The sequence below is a fragment of the Felis catus genome, chromosome B2, assembly GCF_018350175.1.
Source record: "Felis catus isolate Fca126 chromosome B2, F.catus_Fca126_mat1.0, whole genome shotgun sequence".
NCBI classification, from domain to species: domain Eukaryota; kingdom Metazoa; phylum Chordata; class Mammalia; order Carnivora; family Felidae; genus Felis; species Felis catus.
In genome coordinates, this window is record NC_058372.1 from 131,231,547 (window position 1) to 131,253,149 (window position 21,603).

The 21,603-nt window shown below is 37.6% G+C and overlaps 1 protein-coding gene across 3 annotated transcripts in view; it reads left to right on the forward strand.

The window, feature by feature from the left end:
* The window catches only part of GRM1 (glutamate metabotropic receptor 1), a 462,337-nt gene that overhangs the window by 21,617 nt on the left and 419,117 nt on the right, over positions 1-21,603 (forward strand). The window contains exon 3 of one of the 3 annotated variants that reach the window (XM_019831358.3): positions 21,046-21,220. The gene's annotated coding sequence lies outside the window, so the exon portion shown is untranslated. Of the gene's footprint in view, positions 1-8,209; positions 8,215-21,045; positions 21,221-21,603 lie in introns of those variants that run through there. The other 2 variants (XM_045058172.1, XM_003986626.5) reach the window with 2 other exon arrangements.

The window sequence follows — 21,603 nt, forward strand, 5'->3', positions numbered from 1 at the left end:
CATATGTGATAATTTATATTAAAAATACTTCAATCTAATTATTGTTTTCTATAAATATAACCATAAGAATAAAATATAACTTTAAACTTTTTCTCTATTATAACAACGATCACATCTTTAGTGCCTTCTATATGACAGGCAGTCTGAGGCACTGTTCACTTACAGTCTCATTAATGTTGAAAATCATTTCATTCTGTTCTTATTTGTGTTTTAAGGTTGGAGAAATGGATGCATGTAACTTGCTCAACATTACCTAGTAAGTCAGCAGAAAATCTAGGATTCAAAAACAGAACTGCCTAAACACAGAATGCATTCTAATTTGTTCTTTTAAAAAAATTTGTTTTTAACATTTATTTATTTTTAAGAGACAGAAACAGAGCACAAATGGGGGAGGGACAGAGAGAGAGGGAGACACAGAATCTGAAGCAGGCCTCAGGCTCTGAGCTGTCAGCACAGAGCCCAACGTGGGGCTTGAACTCATGAGATCATGACCTGAGATGAATTTGGATGCTTAACCGACTGAGCCACCAAGGCTCTAATTTGTTTGTTCTATGTTGCCTTTCTTTTTACTGTTTCATTGGCAGACACTGGGTAATTCTTGCTTTTATGTGTGTGTCTAGTAATTTTCTATTGAATACTTGATGTTATAGGTAAAAGAACAGCAGAGACTAAGGTAAGTAATTTTTTACCCAGAACAGGCACACTTATTTTTCTGTCAACAGAAGACTGAGTTAAATTAGTCAGGGGCTAAGCCAGATTTGGGTTTTGTTATTGTCCTAGTTATCTTCAGTGAACTACAGTTTCCATATTGCTCAGGGGGGATTGGTCTTTTCTTGTGATTGTTGTGAGGCCTGGAATGAGGGAGCATTTTTCTCTGTATTACGGCTGTGCCCTCAGCTTTCAGCAGGCCTGGAACACTTCTGCCTCTGAGGAGGTCACTCTCCATGCTCCCTCCTCAGCAGAACACTGCTGTCTCATTACTCGATGCAAGGCTCTTGGTAGTAGTAACCATTTTTCTTCAGTTCTCCTGGATCATCCTCAGTCTTAGGTTATGTGTACCTAAGCTTCAGGAGTGGGGCTATATTTCCGCATGTAACTTTCTTTTAACAGACTTGGTTTCTTTACAAGTTCTTTCTCCCCCTTTTGAAGCTTTAAATTGTATAAATTATCATAATAAATAATTACATGTGCTTAGCCTTTTTGTCCTTATCAAGAATTTGGAACTAATTTCCAGTCTCATATTTCATATCATTTCAATCATCCTGAGTGGCTTCAGGTACCAAATAAAGTTATTCCTGTGCTTTTTAAAAAAACTCAATTTTGTTGATCTTATTCTTCTGGTAAAATTAGACACTAGAAGTCAATTAATTAATTACTTATTGAAATATACTTGACATATAATGTTGTTTTAGTTTCAGGTGTACAACATAGTGATTCAACAATTCTGTACACAACTCGGTGTTCACCATGATCAATGCGGTCACCATCTGTCACCATACAACATTATTACAATATTATTGATTATACTTCCTATGCCCTAATTCCTGTACATTTTAAAGTTCTTCATTTTGCTCCATCTGCTTCTCTATTTTCCTTTTCATCACCTTAACTTAAATTGTTGGCCAATAATAGAGAAAAATGTCTATTGGTGCCACAAATTTCAAAAATTTTACCGTCAATTGAATCCCCATTTTGTCTTTAAATTCCCCTATCCAGCTCCTTCTCTATTGATCTCAGTGGTATTTCAACTTTACGTATGCTCTACTTCACCATTTCCTCCCAGACATGTTGCTCGAAACGAAGGATGTAATCAGACATAGTGATTAACCTCACAGAATTCTCAGAACAGTGATGGATATTAACTGATCAGATTTAGCAATAGCACCATATGTTTGCCATCCTTCAGTTCAGAATAGTATCTCATACTTGATGTGACTTCACGTGAATCTTCTTGTGTTTCTCTTTCTTGGAATTTATTCAACTTCTTAGATATGTAGGTTTGTGTCTTTTATCGATTAGGGAAAATTTTGACCACTATTTCTTCAAAAATTTTTTCTGGCCCTTCTCTCTTTGTCTCCCTTCTGGGACTCCTATTGTTCATATGACTGTACACTCGATGGTGTTCCACAGGTCTCTGAGGTTCTGTTAATTCTCTTTCCTTCCTTCCTTCCTTCCTTCCTTCCTTCCTTCCTTCCTTCCTTCCTCCCTTCCTTCCTTTCTTCCTTCCTTTCTTCCCTCCCTCCCTTTTTCCTTCCGTGCTCCTCAGGCTAAATCATTTCAACTGAACTAAGTTTAGATTTGCTGATTCTTTCTTTTGGCTGCTCAAATATGCTATGGAAACCCTCTTGTGAATTTTTATTTGTTATTGTACTTTTTAGCTTTAGAATTTCTTTGGTTCCTTTTTAGAAAATTTCTATCTCCATTAATACTCTCTATTTGTTGAGACAATGCTATTAAGGTTTCCTTTGGCTTTTTTTCAACTGTTCCTTAGTTCTTTAAAGGTATTTAAGACTACTTGATTTAAAGTTTTACTGTTGTAAGCCCAATGTCTATACTTCTCAGGGACACTATCAGTTAATTCTTCTTCTGATTAAGTCATGCTTTCTTTTTGTTTTTGCATACATTGTAATTTTTGTTGCAAACTGGACATTTAAAATATTATAATGTGATACCTCTGGGAATCAGATATTTCCCCTTCCTTAGGGCTTGATTTTATAGTTTGCCATAGGTTGTAATTGTTCATTTGTTGAATGAATTTTTTTTTTGGGGGGGGGGAATCTTGGATGCAATTTTATTCTGACCTTGTGTTTAGTGCTTACGCTTCCCTGGGGGTAGGGGTAAAGAGTTCTACCATCAGGTGTCGGACTCTATTCTAACACCCAGCCACTGGGATGTAATACAGCCACCAATCACGTTTTAATGGAAACTGAGCAATCCTGTGTGACTGAAGATTCAGAATGACTCGTGGTCCACCTGCAGCCATACAACCTGCTTCTGCTTTCCTCCTCCATGTTCTTTTTCCAAAATGGTACACCACAGCAGAACATATGTGGGAAAATGGTATTTACACAATATGGCTTTTCTTCCTTTCAAGGTAGCTTTCTTAAGGACTTTCATTGTGTACAGCTGTTCCGTGTCAGACCCCTTGGTCTTCCTCACCAGGAACACCTTTCCATAGGACACTTGTCCTAAAACTTTCAGCAGTTCAAACTGGAAAGGGTCTGCCTTTTCAAACCCTTCTCACATGGTGGCTGACGTCGATTTCCTTGACGGTGCCTTCCTCCTCTAGTGACTTTGTCTCAGGCAAGGCGGAGTCACATTTGCCTTCTTCAACGGTGTCTTATGTGGTGGGCTCCGAGTCCAGGTTAAGATCCTCCTCGGTGGTCTCTATTTCCATGGGCTCTACCGCGATCTTCTTCCATAGCTCTAGCAACTGTGCAATTGGCATTTCTTAAAACTTTCCTTTCCCTCTGATCAAGTACTGATGGTAAGGAAGAAAAGAAGCAGAGGCACAAGAACAGCGCAGAGAGGTGGGCCGACAGAGTGTTGGCGCCCCAGGTAGAGGCAGGCACCGCGGGGAGAGGGTCCCCAGGTGTGGGCAGAGGTCTGCAATACGGCTCAGCGGCGGGTCTGCTGCCCTCCCAGCCCGGGCTCCGCTGCTGTGCTGGGCTGTACTGGGAGGGGCTGTGCTGGGCTGGGCTGAGCTGCTCTGGGCTGTGCTATGCTGGGCTGGGCCCTGCCGACCACCAGACCAGACAACCTCGAATCTACACTAGCAGCCTCAGATCGGGTCCCGGCCTCTGTTGAATGAATTTTCTAAAGTATTTTTGTAACATCTGTACTCTTTTATGTGTATAGTCTCTGTACTGTTTAGCTTACATTTAGCCGCTGTGTTGGCAGAATTTTCCTTGAATGCCTGGAGCTAAAAAAAGAAGGAACAAAACAAGAAAAAAAGGGGGGAGGAAGGAAGAAAAAAGTAAAAGAAAGAAAGAGTGGAAGAAAAGAATAGAAAGTCTTTGAGTCCTTGCAGATTTGCTCTGTGTTGGGGGTACTCCTTCAAGTCAACAAGGCTGTTTACAACTCAGCCTTCACCTTTTCTTCCTGTATGTGCTAAGTCTAAAGATCAGTCAGAGGTGAAGGCCTCAAGTCTTCTTAAGTTTTACTCTAGGTATGTGTGCTGTGCAACTTTCTGTATTCCCTGTTTGCATGGGTGCTTTTCAATGCCCTATTATTTTATTTTATTTAAAAAAATTTTTTTTTCAATGTTTATTTATTTTTGGGACAGAGAGAGACAGAGCATGAACGGGGGAGGGGCAGAGAGAGAGGGAGACACAGAATCAGAAACAGGCTCCAGGCTCTGAGTCATCAGCCCAGAGCCTGACGCGGGGCTCGAACTCACGGACCGTGAGATCGTGACCTGGTTGAAGTCGGACGCTTAACCGACTGCGCCACCCAGGCGCCCCAATGCCCTATTATTTTAAAGAACGTCCCTGCTTTTCTTCCCAGGCATTCAGTAGGTCTATTGTTTGCCTCTCTATTGTAATGTTTTGCTTTTGGTGGCAGTGCATTGTTCATTTGCCTTGCAGTGTGGTTTTAGCCTCTGAACACAGTGTTTTTCAGCTGAGTGGCTGGCTGCTTTTTCACCTGAAGGAGTTCTGAGTTAAGTGAAACAAAATCAAGCACCTTGCATCACCCCTTCTGGGAGCCCCCAGACAGGTCAAAACAGACAAATGTAATTGTATGAGAGTGAGGTCTTCTTGACTCTTTCACAAACCAGGGGCCACAGTGCCATAGTGGGGATGTAAGCTATCTTCAATATCACTGTCAAGCTGGGGAGGGGGGACAGGGCAAGAGCATGTATAAATGACATAGAGCTTTCCTACCATTCCAAAGTTCCTTTTTTTCTTGATTCAGTATTACTAGATTGCTATAAATCTTTGATTAATTTTCAGAGTTCTGACAAAATTGATTTGGACAGCTTTTTCTTTTTTTTTTCTTCTTTTTGTTTTTTTTGCTGTTCCTGTGGAAGGATGGGCCTTTGGAGTTACTTATTCCACCACTTTTGCTGACATCATCTCTACAAATGGGTTTATATTTTAAAATCCTTTAAAAATCAAAAGAATGCCATTTCATGGCCTATGAAAATTATATGAAATTCAAATTCAGTGCCCATGAGTATTTATTGGAAGATATCCACGCTTATTCACTCAACTGTTGTCTATGTCTGCGTTCATGCTACATTGGTAGAGTTGAGTAGTTGGGCAGAGATAGTTCTACAGCCTAAAATATTTACAATGGCCCTTTATAGCAAAAACTTGCCTGCTAACCCTGTTTTAAAGTATCCCAGTCTCTAGTTTTCTGTATCTTCTAACCCCTAAGTTGTTACAGAAATCTCATCCAAAGTTGTTTTGATTTGTTTAAAATCTTAATTTGGATTACAAGGTGCTTCTTAATCAGACCTTAACCTGCTGTTTAAACCTTATCTCCCATCCCTTCTCCAGATTCACCCTAATTATTTTATACTTCTTACTCTTTCCCTTTCATGGTGTTTGTGCATTGGCATATACCATTATTTCTAAGTATATTCTTTCAAACTTTTTCACCTGTGAAAATTTGGCTGTCTCTGGAATGGGTTGAATAGTGGCTGTCCAAGAAATATGTTTATCTGGGACTTGTGAAGATGATTTTATTTGGAAAAAGGATCATTGTATATGTAGTTAAGATGAGGATTTTGTATGAGAGGAGACCCTCATCCAATGGTGAGTTTCCTTATGCAAAAAGAGGAGGGGAAAAGACACACAGAAGAGGTGATGTGAAGACAGAGGCAGAGTTTGGAGTGATGCATCTATAAGCTAGAAGTCATCAGAAACTAGGATTGAGGCATAGAATGTAGTCTCCCTCAGAACCTCTAGAAGGAACTGAGCTTGCCAACACCTTGATTTCAGACTTCTGGTCTCTAAAACTGTGAGAAAATAAATTTCTGTCATTTCTAGCCAACGTTGGAAGTAGTTTGTTAAGGCCGTCCTCATCCTTTAAGACCCTGAATGAAATATCATGTTATGAAAGGTTACCTGATTGCCCTATGCCCAGGCAAAATTATTTGCTCATTCCTCTTTTGTATTATAACATCTACCATGTTACACTTGAACCTGTGTATTTAAATATTTATCTTCTCTAACAGCTGTAAACTTGTCCAGTATAAGAACTTAACACTTTTGTCCTTCGCCCTTAACATATTATCTGGCCTACAGTAGTACTCAGTGTTTATTGAATGAGTGAATCATAGTAGAATATCAAGAGACGTGGCAAGCATTTCTTGGAGTGGGATTATTAACATACTATTTTTGGTTCTGACACATAAAAGCTTTTTCATATGCCACTTTGGTCCTTAGCTTACTCATCAATATACTATAAGAGTGGGATTAAAGCCTTTTCAGCTTTAAAATTTTAAGATGCATTATCTCTTTTGGGTGGTTTCTTTCAGTCATTTTCTGTTCTTATGATTGAATCTGGAAAATAATATCTTTTAGATTTTCAAGGCAAGCTACTACACTATTAACACTGAGGATGTTTAAAAGGACTTTAAAGATTTACCTCCTTTCATTTATTTGTGGGACAAAATTGGAACTAATGTGAAAGGGATATGCAAAAGAATTTATATTGATACTTTCATAGTATACAAATTTTGTTGCCTTAAGAGTTGAATTTTTATGCTTTGATAATGAATGTGCTTCAAGACTAAATTTTTTTCAGAAAATATTTTATAATAGTAGGTATTGATCATTTGAAGTGTTCAGGTTGGTACTTTAAAAATAGATACATATAAAATACATGCAATTTATTATATAAATGACAAACTCAACTGTAATATGCGTAACTAATTTATTATTTGTAATCAACTTTTAAATGGATTTTCTTTTTATATATAGTCAAATTATTTACTTTCCCCCTCATTGTCTATTTTCAGTATTTCTGTTATGGTAAAATGCTAATACATCAGTCAGTTGACAATATATATACACTTGTGTATCCACATGTTAGGAAAGCAGTTAAAAGCCAACAAAACATATTATTTATACATTATTTGCATCATTGAAGATGCACCTTTATATAGGCCCTTTTTCACAGTGCTATTAGAACTTTGACTCATCAAATCACTTACAAGGTAATTGTTACAAGGTAATTATCCCCACAGAGATAAGAAAATAGAATTGTCAGTATAGTTATAGAATCAGGGCTAAAAGTGATATCACTAGCTGAATTTGAGTCAGAAGTTGAGAACCCAATTGCAGAGTAAAGCCAAGTGTTGTTTTGAAAAGAAATTAGGAATCTTTATAAAAGCTGCTTAATTTTGGGAGCACTTAAAAACCACTCCACTAGCTTAAACTGGAAGGAAACCCAGAAATCCCTTGCATTCCACATTTAGGTCTTTTCTCCAATGCCGTTCTCAGAATTTTCTCACTATTTTTCAATAAAGCATATTTTTATTAAGAATCTGTTATGAGGCACCTGGCTCGCTCAGTTGGTCAAGCATCCGACTTCCTCTCAGGTCATGATCTCACAGTTTGTGAGTTCGAGCACTGCATTGGGCTCTGTGCTGATGGCTCAGAGCCTGGAGCCTTTGTCAGATGCTGTGTCTCCTCTCTCTGTCCAGCCCCCTCCCCCCACCCCCTGACTTGTGCTCTGTCTCTGTCTCTCAGAAATAAATAAACATTAAAAAAATCTGTTATATGTATGTATCTGTACCATTGGTCACAAGAATACAATTTGATCTGATTCTTAAATTCATGATCATGTAGTATTCTTCTTGATCATGTAAGACATGTACAATATAGATACTTTCTTGGCGTAAATCTGAGTGATGCAGTTTATAAGATATGAGAAAAAACAATAATCAGTGCAGATCAATGTTTTGTGAAGGTCTCCAAACAGGAGATAAAACCAGAGCTGGGCCTTCTGGGATGGATAAGATTGGCATGGCAGGGAGAAGACAAGCATGAGATAAAGAGGCAAGAATAAGAGTAGAATTCATGAGGACAGTGGAGAGATACATTGATAAGTGAATATTAACTATAGGGTGTGAGTCAGGCTGGAGAGATCTGCATTTAAATCATCCTAGAAATGCAGTGTTGTATCTTTTGTTTTTATTTATTTATTTTTAAATATAATTTATTGTCAAATTGGCTAACATACAATGTATACAGTGTGCTCTTGGTTTTGGGGGTAGATTCCCATGATTCATCGCTTGCATACAACACCCAGTGCTCATCCCAACAAGTGCCCGTCTTAATGCCTAACACCCATTTTCCCCTCTTCCCTCACCCCCCATCAACCCTCAGTTTTTTCTCTGTATTTAAGAGTCTCTTATGGTTTGCCTCCCTCTCTCTCTGTTTGTAACTTTTTTCCCCCTTCCTTTCCCCCATGGTCTTCTGTTAAGTTTCTCAAGTTCTGCATATAAGTAAAAATATATGACATCTGTCTTTCTCTGATTTACTTATTTCACTTAGCATAATACCAGCCAGTCCATCCACATTGCTGCAAATGGCAGGGTTTCATTCTTTCTCATTGCCAAGTAGTATTCCATTATATATTTAAACCACATCTTCTTTATCAATTCATCAGTTGATGGACATTTAGGCTCTTTCCATAATTTGGCTATTGTTGAAAGCACTGCTATAAACATTGGGGTACATGTGGCCCTATGAATCAGCACTCCTGTATCCTTTGGATAAATTCCTAGTAGTGCCACTGCTGGGTCTTAGGGTAGTTCTATTTTTAATTTTTTGAGAAACCTCCACACTGTTTTCCAGAGTGGCTCTACCAGTTTGTATTCCCACCAACAGTGCAAGGGGGTTCCCATTTCTCCACATCTTCACCAACATCTGTTATTTCCTGAGTTGTTAATTTTAGCCACTCTGACCAGTGTGAAATGGTATCTCAGTGTGGTTTTGATTTGTATTTCCCTGACGAGGAGTGATGTTGAGCATCTTTTCATGGGTCTGTTGACCATCTGTATGTCTTCTTTGGAAAAGTGTCTATTCATGTCTTCTTCCCGTTTCTTCACTGGATTATTTGTTTTTCAGGTGTTGAGTTTAGTAAGTTCTTTATAGATTTTGGAGACTAACCCTTTATCGATATGTCATTTGCAAATATGTTTTCCCATTCTGTTGGTTGCTTTTAGTCTTGTTGATTGTTTCCTTTGCAGTGCAGAAGTGTTTTATGTTGATGAGGTCCCAGTAGTTCATTTCTGCTTTAATTCCCTCGCCTTTGGAGACATGTCAAACAAGAAATTGCTCGAACACGACAGGGATGTCCACACACACCACTGTTGTTTAACGTAGCGTTGGAAGTCCTAACATCAGCAATGAGACAACAAAAGAAGTAAAAGGCATCAAAATTGGCAAAGAAGAAGTAAAACTTTCACTTTTTGCAGGCGACATGATACTCTACATGGAAAACCTGGAAGACTCCACTAAAAAGCTGCTAGAACTGATACATGGATTCAGCAAAGTCACTGGATACAAGATCAATATACAGAAATCAATTGCATTTCTGTGCACCAATAATGAAGCAACAGAAAGAGAAATCCATAAATTAATCACATTTACAGTTGCACCAAGAACCATAAACTACCTAGGAATAAACCTAACCGAAGATGTAAAAGATCTGTATGCTGAAATCTGTAGAAAGCTTATGAAGGAAATTGAAGAAGACAAAGAAATGGAAAAACATTCCATGCTCATGGATTGGAAGAATCAATATTGTTAAAATGTCAGTATTACCCAAAGCAATCTACACATTCAATGCAATCCCAATAAAAATTGCACCGGAATTCTTCTCAAAGCCAGAACAAACAACCCAAAAATTTGTATGGCACCACAAAAGACCCAGAATAGCCAAAATAATGTTGACAAAGAAAACCAAAGCAGGAGGCATCACAATCCCAGAGTTTAGCCTCTACTACAAAGCTGTAATCATCAAGACAGCATAGTATTGGCACAAAAACAGACACATAGACCAATGGAATAGAACAGAGAACCCAGAATTGGGCCCACAGATGTATGGCCAACTAATCTTTGACAAAGCAGGGAAGAGTATCCAATGGAAAAAAATACAGTCTCTTTAGCAAATGGTGCTGGGAGAACTGGACAGCAACATGCAGAATAATGCAACTAGACCACTTTCTTACACCATACACAAAAATGAACTCAAACTGGTTGAATGACTTAAATGTGAGACAGGAAACCATCAAAACCCTAGAGGAGAAAACAGGCAACAACATCTTTGACCTCAGTGTTGTATCTTTTAGTCTCAGGGAAGTTTGAGCTCTTTACTAACTGAAATAACTTCATGGTTCTTTGAAACAGGAAATATCTTATGAAACCCAATCCTCAGATTTATAAAATTTTGGGAATAAATTATTAGGCCTACTTAGATTTTTCAGTTGTAGTATGTATATCACAAGTTTCCCTGTACAGGTACTAAGATATCTCATATTGAATTGAGAGTGGTACATTCATTTTTGACATTACAGTGCACTCCAAATTCATTTAGTCTCACTCTCTTACAATGTTTAAATTATTTATTTACTTAATTAATTGTGGGTATTTACTTATTATGTACTATACTGTCATTTATATTTTCTTATTCTTTGTGGGAATGTCAATTGATATATTAATCCATTAATTAATTAATTAATTAGTTTCCCGTACACTAATCCACCACAAATCTCCAAAAGGTAGTTGAAGACATTCTCGGATATTGCGGACCTGAATTGGGAATCATGGCCTCCAAAATTTCTCTGTTAATGTCCCTGGTACATTTCCTTTCAGTGTTTCCTGCTGCAAGGGAGCAATTTTCATCTACAGTTTGAATTGATTCAGGAACATGAGAAGAGTTTGTCTTTTTGACAGTAATTCTAAGGAAGAGTGAGGGACAACTGCTACAGATTTTTTTTTTCTTTCAAAGTAAGGTCACTTTAGAATTTAACCTCATCTCAATCAAAATTTAAAATGTGAATATTCTATGACGTTTGAGGTCTGATAGATTTGAACCAGCAGAAATAAAAATTTGTCAGAAAGCATGGGCCATATTTCTTCAAGGTGATTACTCTCCTGTGAAGATGAATTATGATTTCTCACTGTTACAGTCATGCTGTATATACTGAATTTGATGACATCCACTAAACAGGAGGGAAAAGAGGTCTAGCCTTATCTTGTAATCCTTGGGCCACAGAAGAAGACTGTTAGGTTTGGTAATCTTTCTCCAAACTGTTGTGGAGTAAATTCTGCTTTGCTTCTATTTTTGGGAATATTGGTCATTGACAGGTTGACCATGTACTTTATTATTCAAACCAAGATACTTTTAAAGGTAAAAGGGGCTGCTAAAAATTAGCAGGCATTAATTAATCTATAAGAAGAATAACCTGGGTCTGTCCTGGGCAAACCAGACATATGGTCACCTTCTGTCTAAAGTGCAAGCCTTTTCTATCATGAATTATTGCTGTGAATATCATCTACACTGTCCCAAACTCCCCCGACCCTCTCAAACTCTTCTAATATACATTTTAGAACTATGAATCCATGATCGATAATTTCCCTCCATCCTTAATCGTTTGAGAGTAGCATAGTGTAGCAGTTAAGAGCATGGTCTAAGGAATCAGAGCCTTAAGTTAAATCCTAGCCATGACAGTTATTAGCTGCATGATGTGGGCAAATTACTTCATCTCCTTATGGCTAAAAGCTAATCAACAGCCTTCGTGCTTCGTGTATTGCAGGGTGCAGGGTGCTTTGCCTTGGCTTCTCTCCTAGGGCCCTTTAACATAAAATTACTTCCCTCTTTCCTTTTGGAGTCATCACTCATAAGATTACCCAGAGAAGCATCCTCTAATTTCCTGCATGGAAGGCATAAGCCTGTATGCCAATTTTCAGACAGATGAGTAGGAGTAGAGGGCAGGGGGAGTGGGTCCTGTCATTCAGATCTCCATTTCCCTTCCTCTCTCCTGTGCAGGATGAGGGAGGATTACGTTAACTGGCTACGTGGAGTCAATGGGGGGGGGGGGGTTCTAAAGATTTTTTGAATCTTAAACTTTAACCACTTCTCTTATTTTTAGCCTTACCCTCATCTGTACTTTTAGAGGTAGCTGGAGCCTCCAGTTTCTGGATATGGGTTCTGTGGTATAACTGAAAATTGCCTATGGATTTTCTCACTATCAATTTAAAATTTAACTTGCTTGAATCTTGTCAATGAGTTGCTTTTTTAGTTTACTTCACCCCTTCCCCCATTTTCTCATTTCCTGTTCTCATTGCCTTAAAGATTTATGCCTCAAAAATCTCTTTATTGTCATTTTACTGAGGTTTATTGAGGGAACAAAAGTAAATGAGTGTGTTCAATTTACCTTCTTTACCCAGATCTAAAGAACATTTTTTAATTAGATTTTTTCTCTTACTTGTTAATATGTAGGAAAGAAGTTGGTTTTGGTGTAGCATCTTTGCAGAACTCTGTTATTAATTCTAAAAATGAGTCTGTAAATTCTCTCAAGTAGTTCTATATCTAATTAACCATAGAAATCACTCCAGGCTGGTTTCTACTCCCAACACTTGACTAAAATTGCTCTTACTAGGGCCACCAATTTCCTCCCAAGTTGCTAAATCCAGGGGACACTTTTCTGTTCTAATCATAATTTGTGTGTTTCAGCAATATCCCGTACAACTCACCCATTCCTCCTTGAGGTCCTCTTCTTTCTTAGCTTCTTTAACATCTTATCCTTCCAGTTTTTCTTGTATTTCCCTGGATGCTCTTCCTCTCTGATGGGTTCTGCTCCTTCAGTCACTTGGAGTTTCTTAGAGCTTGTGCCCAGGCTCTTTTATGCTGCCTTGTTATCATCACCTTCACTACCAACAACTATTATTGTTTGTATTGAATTGTATTCATTATCACTATATAAATAGTTTTTATAACTCCCACATCTCTTTTAGAATCTCGGACTTTTATGACATAAAGCTTGAAAAATCAAGACTGTACAGATTTCCTAACTGTTCAAGCAATCAACAAATCCACAGGCATTTCATGACTTCAGGGGTAGGAAAAATGAGATTTAAGCAGGAAAAAATGTTAATTGCAAGAAATGCAGACAACATCTAAAAAAATTATGAAGTTTCAATCTTCAAAAACTTTGGTTTGGTTTGCTGGGGCCAGCTACCAGAATCAATATGATAGTCCCAATTGTATCAATGATACAGCATGGTGTATTGATTGTTAAGTGCTTCCATGGTGAACTGTATTGGCTGATTTGGCCATGTGAAGGATTTATATATTGGTATAAGTTCAATATATCTGAATGGCTTAAATGAGCTTATTCAAATATGGGAAACAGCTTTATTATTAAGCATACATAGCAACTCTTTTCATGAAAATTCTGAGCATTAGTACATTACTCATACTCAAAAGATATATCTTTTTCAGCCAGATAAGGAGTTATGCACATAGTCTTGGTATATGACCTTTGTCACATACATCTCTATCTCTATGTCTGCCACATATTTACTATCTATAACTTGCATTTTCATTTTCTTACTGATGTCTTTTGAGGAACAGAAGTTTTAAATTTTGATGAAGTCCAATTTCTCAATTTTTTAAGCTTATGGTTATTGCATTTTGTATGTAAGATATCTTTTCATACCGCAAACTTACAAAGATATTCTTCTCTGGTTTCTTCTAAAAAAGAACTTAATTGTCCAGCATCTTTTAAACTGTTCTTTTGGCTTCTCACATTGATGAGGTCTATAATTTCAATTTTATCAGGGTCACTTTTTAAAATCTTAAATATAATGATGTGACTTATCCTTCCTCCACCAATTTCAACCCTATTAGGCCTATTTGCTATCATCTTTCCAAACTCTTAACTTGGTTTACAGATCACTTCATCATGTTTTTCTGTCTCAAAGGAAATTCTTACCTCTATCCTCATACTCTAATACTTTGTATTAGCTTTCCCAAACCATGTATGGTTTCCTCAAATCACCACACTCTCCTTTACTTCTGGACTATTACAGTTTCTCTTTGGGACTATCTTTTTGCCTGTTTATTCCTCTCTTCACCTAGGTAACTGCTACTTGTCTCTCAATCTTTATTTCAATGTCACTTTCCCTGGAAAGCCTTTATGATTTTTGAAGACTGGTGCCATTCCCGCATGGTTCCATAGTGCTTTAGGATTTCTGTAGTATTCTGTACTGGTTATGTACTAGCTGTGTTTCTCACTCCAAGTTCCTGGAAGGCCAGGGATATGTCTTGTTTACTATGGTGTCTGCAGTGCTCAGAGGAGTTCTTACTACATAGAAGGGGTGATGGAATATCTTAGATGGTGGGTAAGGCAGGTGAAGATAGCAGCTGTGACCAGTAAACTTGGTTCCTTGAACCCACCATCATTTATAGAAGATTTTTGGTAACTGATTTGCTTTCCATCTTGGTATAACATTAAACTTTTTTTTAATGTTTATTTTTGAGAGAGAGAGAGAGAGAGAGAGAGAGAGAGAGAGAGAGAACGAGCAGAGGAGGGGCAGAGAGAGAGGGAGACACAGAATCTGAAGCAGGCTCCAGGCTCCCAGCTGTCAGCACAGAGCCCAACTCGGGGGCTGAACTCAGGAACGGCAAGATCATGACCTGAGCCAAAGTCAGACACTTAACTGACTGAGCCACCCAGGCATTGCTTGGTGTAGCATTTTAATACATGGACACATATTTATTATGGAAATTTTAGGAAAGGATACAGAAAAAAATGAAATTATCCATTATACTACATTCTATAGCTAATAACTGTTAATATTTTGTTGTAATTTCCTTCCAGTCATTTTTAGTTGTATATGTGCCTTACATGTTATTTAAAAATAGAACTTAAGGGGCACCTGGGTGGCGCAGTCGGTTAAGCGTCCGACTTCAGCCAGGTCACGATCTCGCGGTCCGGGAGTTCGAGCCCCACGTCAGGCTCTGGGCTGATGGCTCGGAGCCTGGAGCCTGTTTCCGATTCTGTGTCTCCCTCTCTCTCTGCCCCTCCCCCGTTCATGCTCTGTCTCTCTCTGTCCCAAAAATAAATAAACGTTGAAAAAAAAATAAAATAAATAAAAATAGAACTTGAATAGCATATACAGTTTTAAATTTTAATCACTGTATCCTAAATAACCCCCAAATAAATCCATACATGAGATATGACCAAAAACAATGATAATTAAAATACATAAACTCATATTTTTATATCCAAATTATTATTACTCCCCTCAGAAAGCTAATGATTTTGCAGTTGCTGAAACATTTTTGGGCCCACTCTTTGGAATTATTTTCAGAGCCAAAGAAATATAATTTATTTAGAATCACACTTCATTTTTGATCCAAAACTTATCCATTTATTCAACAAATACTTGTCGAGTTATAGCTTCTATTTAAGGTTCTAGAGAGTCAGTTGTGAACAAGACACAGTTCTCTCTCTTCTTGGTTACTTTTTATTATTTAAGAATTTTGGTAATAATTGTCCACTCTCAGAAAATTAAATCCATACTCAAAGGATGATTATTTGCTATGATTAATGATATTAAAAATAGTACATGACTATTTATTAAATAACTATCATAATCCTTCAAAAATACATTTATTAATGGCATATATAGATATTTATGTATATATGTGTATATATACATATATATATATATAGTTGGAATAAGTCACTATTTTTAACGTGACAACAGCGATTGTGAATGAAGCTAAGTAAAACACACAGTTAAGAAAAATAGTAATATTATTTTACAGTGTGATCTCACATAAAAGTGCAAATAAGCACTTTTTTCATGATTTCCTTCAGAACTGAAGCTTTTGTGGATAAGTTGAATTTGAAATGAATTTTGAAGAAGGACAAATATATAGAAAAGAAATGAACGATGGGTAAATTTTTCTTTTTTTTCTGTGTGTGTGTGTGTGTGTGTGTGTGTGTGTGCGCGCGCGCGCGCGGAGGTGAGAGGTATGAGCTGAAGTGGGAAATGCAAGGCTTATTTGGTTAGCAGAAAGTATGAATAGGAGAATGGGATGAAATTTTATCAGTGGTTTTCTTTTTTTTTTTTTTAATTTTTTTTTCAACGTTTATTTATTTTTGGGACAGAGAGAGACAGAGCATGAACGGGGGAGGGGCAGAGAGAGAGGGAGACACAGAATCGGAAACAGGCTCCAGGCTCTGAGCCATCAGCCCAGAGCCCGACGCGGGGCTCGAACTCCCGGACCGCGAGATCGTGACCTGGCTGAAGTCGGACGCTTAACCGACTGCGCCACCCAGGCGTCCCTCAGTGGTTTTCAATTAAGGGTCACATCAGAATTACCTAGGAAACTTTCAAAAACATGCCTTGGGCTGTTCTGATAACTACTTGGGCCTATTTGATACAAAGTTCTCTTTTTCTGGTCAGCTGCTCACCTCTGATTTTGCTATAGGGAAGAGAAGGGGTGGATACAAGTAGTTACCATGTTTTGCTTGAATGAACCCCCCTCGGCAGTCAGTGGACTTTAGTTTCCAGGTTAAGGAATTTAGACATTCTTCTATTAGCAACTGTGGTATATTGTAGGTTTTGACCCATGCAGTTGAAAGGAGAAGGGCTGTGTTTTAGGTAGATCAAAGTTTTGGTGGTTTATAATCATGTTGTAGCTTTTCTGTTACAGAGAAGGTAGGAATACAATATACTGCTTTTTAAACAGGAATAATCATTTAATTTCTGTGTAAATGAGACTGTAGTAATATAAAGCCTTTTCTAATGAAGGCTTTTATTGGATGTGAAAATTTAGATATGTTTCCTTCTTAATTGTTCAAAAGTTGACTGTGAGCCTGTGCAAGTAGGTTACTGCTGTTATTAGAACTGTTATAAAAGATGGCTATTTTAAGCAAATAGAACAATCACCTGTAATGCTTATGCCCTCAACTGATGAAAGACCCAAAGGAAAGAAATTCAAATTCATTTTCTTTATTACTTAAGCATTTTCTGAGAAGACAGCATCAGTTTAAGGCTTAAGGAAAGAATGAAAAGTAACACTTAGCTCAGTCCATATAATTGGTTTTTATGAACTAATGGATTGGAATAAAGGTAGTATGACGTGGCACTACCCCTGATTTGTTCGTTAAACTTAGGCAAGGAACAGATTCTTGGTGCCTCAATTTTCCAAAACTTCTATAGGACTAGGATAATATGTCATTTTACACTTCTCATATGATGGTTCTGAGAATCCTTTCAAATGGTTGTTTTCAAATTATATAGCCACAACAGCGGATAAAGGTGAGCATCCATTTATGTTTTATCTTCTTTTTACCTTTATAAAAATTTTAAAGTTTCATTTGCTATTGCTGCAAATGCAATACAGCAATGAGAATAGTTTCTTCACATTTGGAACAAATTTCAGGGCTTCAAGTGAAAGAAAGTTTGTTGTATAAATATGTTTCAAATGATTTAATACTAGTTAGGCTAGTTACTTGAACTGAGAAATAGTTGCAAAATAATTACTGTTACATTATATGAAGAATAAATTAGAAATATCTACAAACTACCTGGCTTTGATATTCCTGAAGAAAAGCATAAAAAAAGATGATATTTTTAGTGTTCAGGGAGTACATATCCATTCATTCATTCAACAAATATTTTAGCCCCTATTATGAACCAGACATTGTTTTAGACAATGGGGTACAGCAGGGTATAAAACAGGGAATAATTGTGGCCCAAAAATGTGCTTCCAGAATAATCACATTTGCCTTATTCTCTTTAATTGCATTTTAATATTTTAAAAATAAACGTTTGGACAGTTGTGACAGAACAATATGTGGCAAAATGCATCTTTTCTAGTCTATCTGCAGGAGTCTGCAAAGCCTTTGATGATTTCTATTTGCTCATGGAAACTGATGCTTTTGGTCCTATGTCTGCATATATAGTTACAGCCTAATTAATCATACCAATAAAACAATTGAATGTACATTAAATTTGGCTTATTTTAGTTCTTTTAAAATGTTTTGTTTACTCTGATAATCAATCATGTTTTGTAACAATATTTTGAGTTTTTGAAAGGAAAGAGATTTTATTTTATAATTTTTATTGCCTTTGCTTCAGAGCATAAAGTTCTATGAAGACAGCAATTTCTCTCGATTTAAGCAATGTAGAAACAAAATTGGATAAAGAAACTGAAAAATCTCACTGCGACTTGAGTTATCTTGCTGAACCCATGAGTTAAATATAAGAATATAAGAAATGTCACATTAGATTAAATTAATTGCCATGGAACATGCTATTTTATGAAAAAGCATGGAATTCGCTCTCCACAACATTGATCTACTTGAACATAATTATATTTCCTTAGTAATACATTACATATCAATTTTCCATAAATCAATTTTCTACAAAGGCCTTCTTTGATCCCATTTCTATTTTCAGTCAATGCTATCTCTTCAATTATGAGTCTGTTACCTCTTGTGTATGCCTCACTTCCATATTCCAATGACTGTGTAAACTCTACTTTTCAAAACACCCACTAGAATACACGATAATTTGGAATATGTGCCTGACTTCTCCATCTCTTTCTTTAAAAAAAAAACAAACCTTATACTTGCTCACTTTGAAAAGTGTGAATTTTTAACTGATTATATGTGGAAAATTTTATAGCCTTTTGCTCATTTAAAATATAGACCAGTTCCTCTATGATGTCCTTTATGATTAGAGAACAATGAAAACTGTGCATACATTCCTAAGAAAAATGATCACAATTTTGTTTATGGATAATACTGTTTTATTGCCATGGGGGAACAATGAGCATTTTGTTGTGTTTATTGTTACAGCAGCACATTAAATCATTGTCTTGAGAGAGTATGTTGAGTACTCTTTTGTGTGATCTCCATTGCATGTTGTATGAAATAGATTTTCCAAACCAAAATGCTCATAACACTTTGTCCCATGCTACAAATCACATGCTGAATGTAATATTCTACACTACCAGCACTGAATAAATATTCATACTGACAGCATTTCTGGATTCATGTACCTTTAACATTCTTTGAACTTGTATAGATTACCATATATGCCTATAACAGTGTGATCACCTATATTTGTTAATTTGTATGTAGCTCATCCTCTTAGTAATTTTTTTAGTCCTACTAATGGAAACTTCCCTTAGATGTCTGTACATGTATTACATCCTCCCTGCCTTGGTAAAGTCTAAATTTCTAGAAAGAGAAAGCATATTTAGCTGATCTTGTTTCTTCTTTCTCAAAGCCTTCCTTTTGCCTTATTTTTGTCTTTGTGCCTTCTAAAGTTGGTCTTAAATAATTATCAATGAATTTAATTGATAATATCTAATTGATATGTTTGAAACTAAAATTTTTTCATAACACCTCTGCTATATATTTTATACATATGTATAGACCTCCTATGTCAAAATCCCCAAGTTTTTCCTCTTTAAAATGATTTGTTTCAACCAGCCTGAATGCATAGTTCTTACTCAGACTGTATTGAAAACAAATAAATCTGAATGTTTAATTATTCTCTTAGTAGCAGATTCTTTTCCAAGCTATGTCAATATTAAAATGTTATATATTAAAAATATTCAGCTTTGAGCAGTGCACATTGAGGCTAAATGTGGACTTCAGAGACATTTCTTTCTCTAATCCTGCAAATCATGTTTAATGTTTTATATATGCACAGGAATTTTTGTACATTCACCGTATCTATGAAATCTTCCAAGAAAATAATATTTAGGGCTTATCTTACTAGAATAGCATTATCTAAAATGGAACTTAAATGGCTATCAGAGGAAGTGAGATACTCTGATGCACTGTGAACACCTTTGTCTTGCTCTTCTTAGAGCAGACATCTTCCTAAGAGCACAGATAGAGAATCATTTTACTCTATGTGTGAAGATAGAAACTTCTTCCTATCTTCCTTGAGTAAACAAACTATTACTTCCAGAACCAAGAACATATAGGTCTAAAGGCTTTTACCTGGTTCAGTGCATTATTTGTGGAAAAAGAAAAAAAAAAAGTCCTATCCTCTTTATGTTGTCTAATTAAAGTCCAGCAAAATCTGACACCTGGGAAAAAAGACCAGAACCAGAACAAGAAAGAGGATCTGTCCTTGACAGGAAGTATTGTTTTCTTTCCTAAGTTTCATGGAACACACTAGAAGAGTATTTAAAACTGCCACATGGAATTGCCACTTCCAGATGGACATGGCACCAGTCCATAGGAAATGATGACATGAGCAAGGTGATTATAAAGGGACTCACATAAGTTGATCTTTCTTTTCTGCAGATGACACAGATAGAAAGCTTTGAGCCAGAGTGGAAAGGCACACTGTCACTTGCCTTTCCCCTCTGAAGAAGCTGGGACACATTCTGCTCAGCCAACATGTTCCCATAGGAATGTGATTTAACTTCCACTTTTCACACAGAATGAAGCAACACTGGAGACCTGTCGGGAGGGTGATAGCAGCCTGGGAGGAATTTGGATAAGTGTTTTTCACTCCACTGTTTTCATGTGACTTGACTCTCCTCTTAATTTAGTTACATCTTGACCTGGAAAATGCAGCCAATGTTTGTCTCTGTTCATTTGGCTTATCTTGATTCATCATGTGCATACCCCTCTTTCCCCTACTCTCACCTTATGCAGCCTTTCCCCTGCAACCTACTAATAGACTTTATCTAAATGTCTACACATGTATTAACTGTCTCCCTCCGTAGGGGCTTTACTTCTAGGGAAAGAACATGTATTTGGGTCCTTGAAATATATAAAAAGAATATTCACCTAAAGCATCCTAAGAGGCTCCCCACTCCTTTCATCAGATCTGACTATTCATATATCTGGCAGCTTCTATAAGAACCCTCTGGTAGTAGAGGAATTAATATTTCTCACTTCTCCCTAGGTTCCCCCCCCCCCTCACCCCACCATCAAACGACTGATTTTTATGCATGAGATAATAGACAAGCCTTGGGTGACCTGTTTTTTTCCCCCCTTCCCCCTCCCTCTTTTTCCTTGCGGTAAAATAGTGCTGAAGAAAGAGGGCACTAGTGTACAGCCCAGATCGCATCCTTGCACCGTCTGGCTTAGAGCTGAGGCGTCTGCGAACCGAGCGTGGCCCGAGTGGTGTTCTGGCCCGAGGACCATAGCGCTGTCTATCCGGACTCAGGTACGTCTCAAGTCCAATTCTCCAAGCAGACCCAGGTAAGCAGACACCTCTGGGCGGTGAAACCCACCCACAGTGGCAGACATAGTTGCAGTCTGTGGGATTTCCTCTTGATCTCAGAGGCATCCCCGCTTATTTATTTATTTTAGCCCAGCATCCCCGGGAAGCGTCGGGACCCGTGGATGCCTGGGTTATCTTCCTCCTGCCTGGCTCACCTCATGCTCTCGCTCCCCGCCCGCTTCCTTAGCTCCTTTCTTGTCCGACTCTCACCTTGAGAAACGGAGCCGGGAGGAACGAGAGGGAGCCAACTTCAGCCCCAGAGGCTGCTGAGATTTGGCGCCTCTGCCCCCGAAGCGGTCGGGTTTGAATATACCTGCAGGAGCACTGGCTGCAAGGCAAAGAGAATGAGGATGGAGGGGTG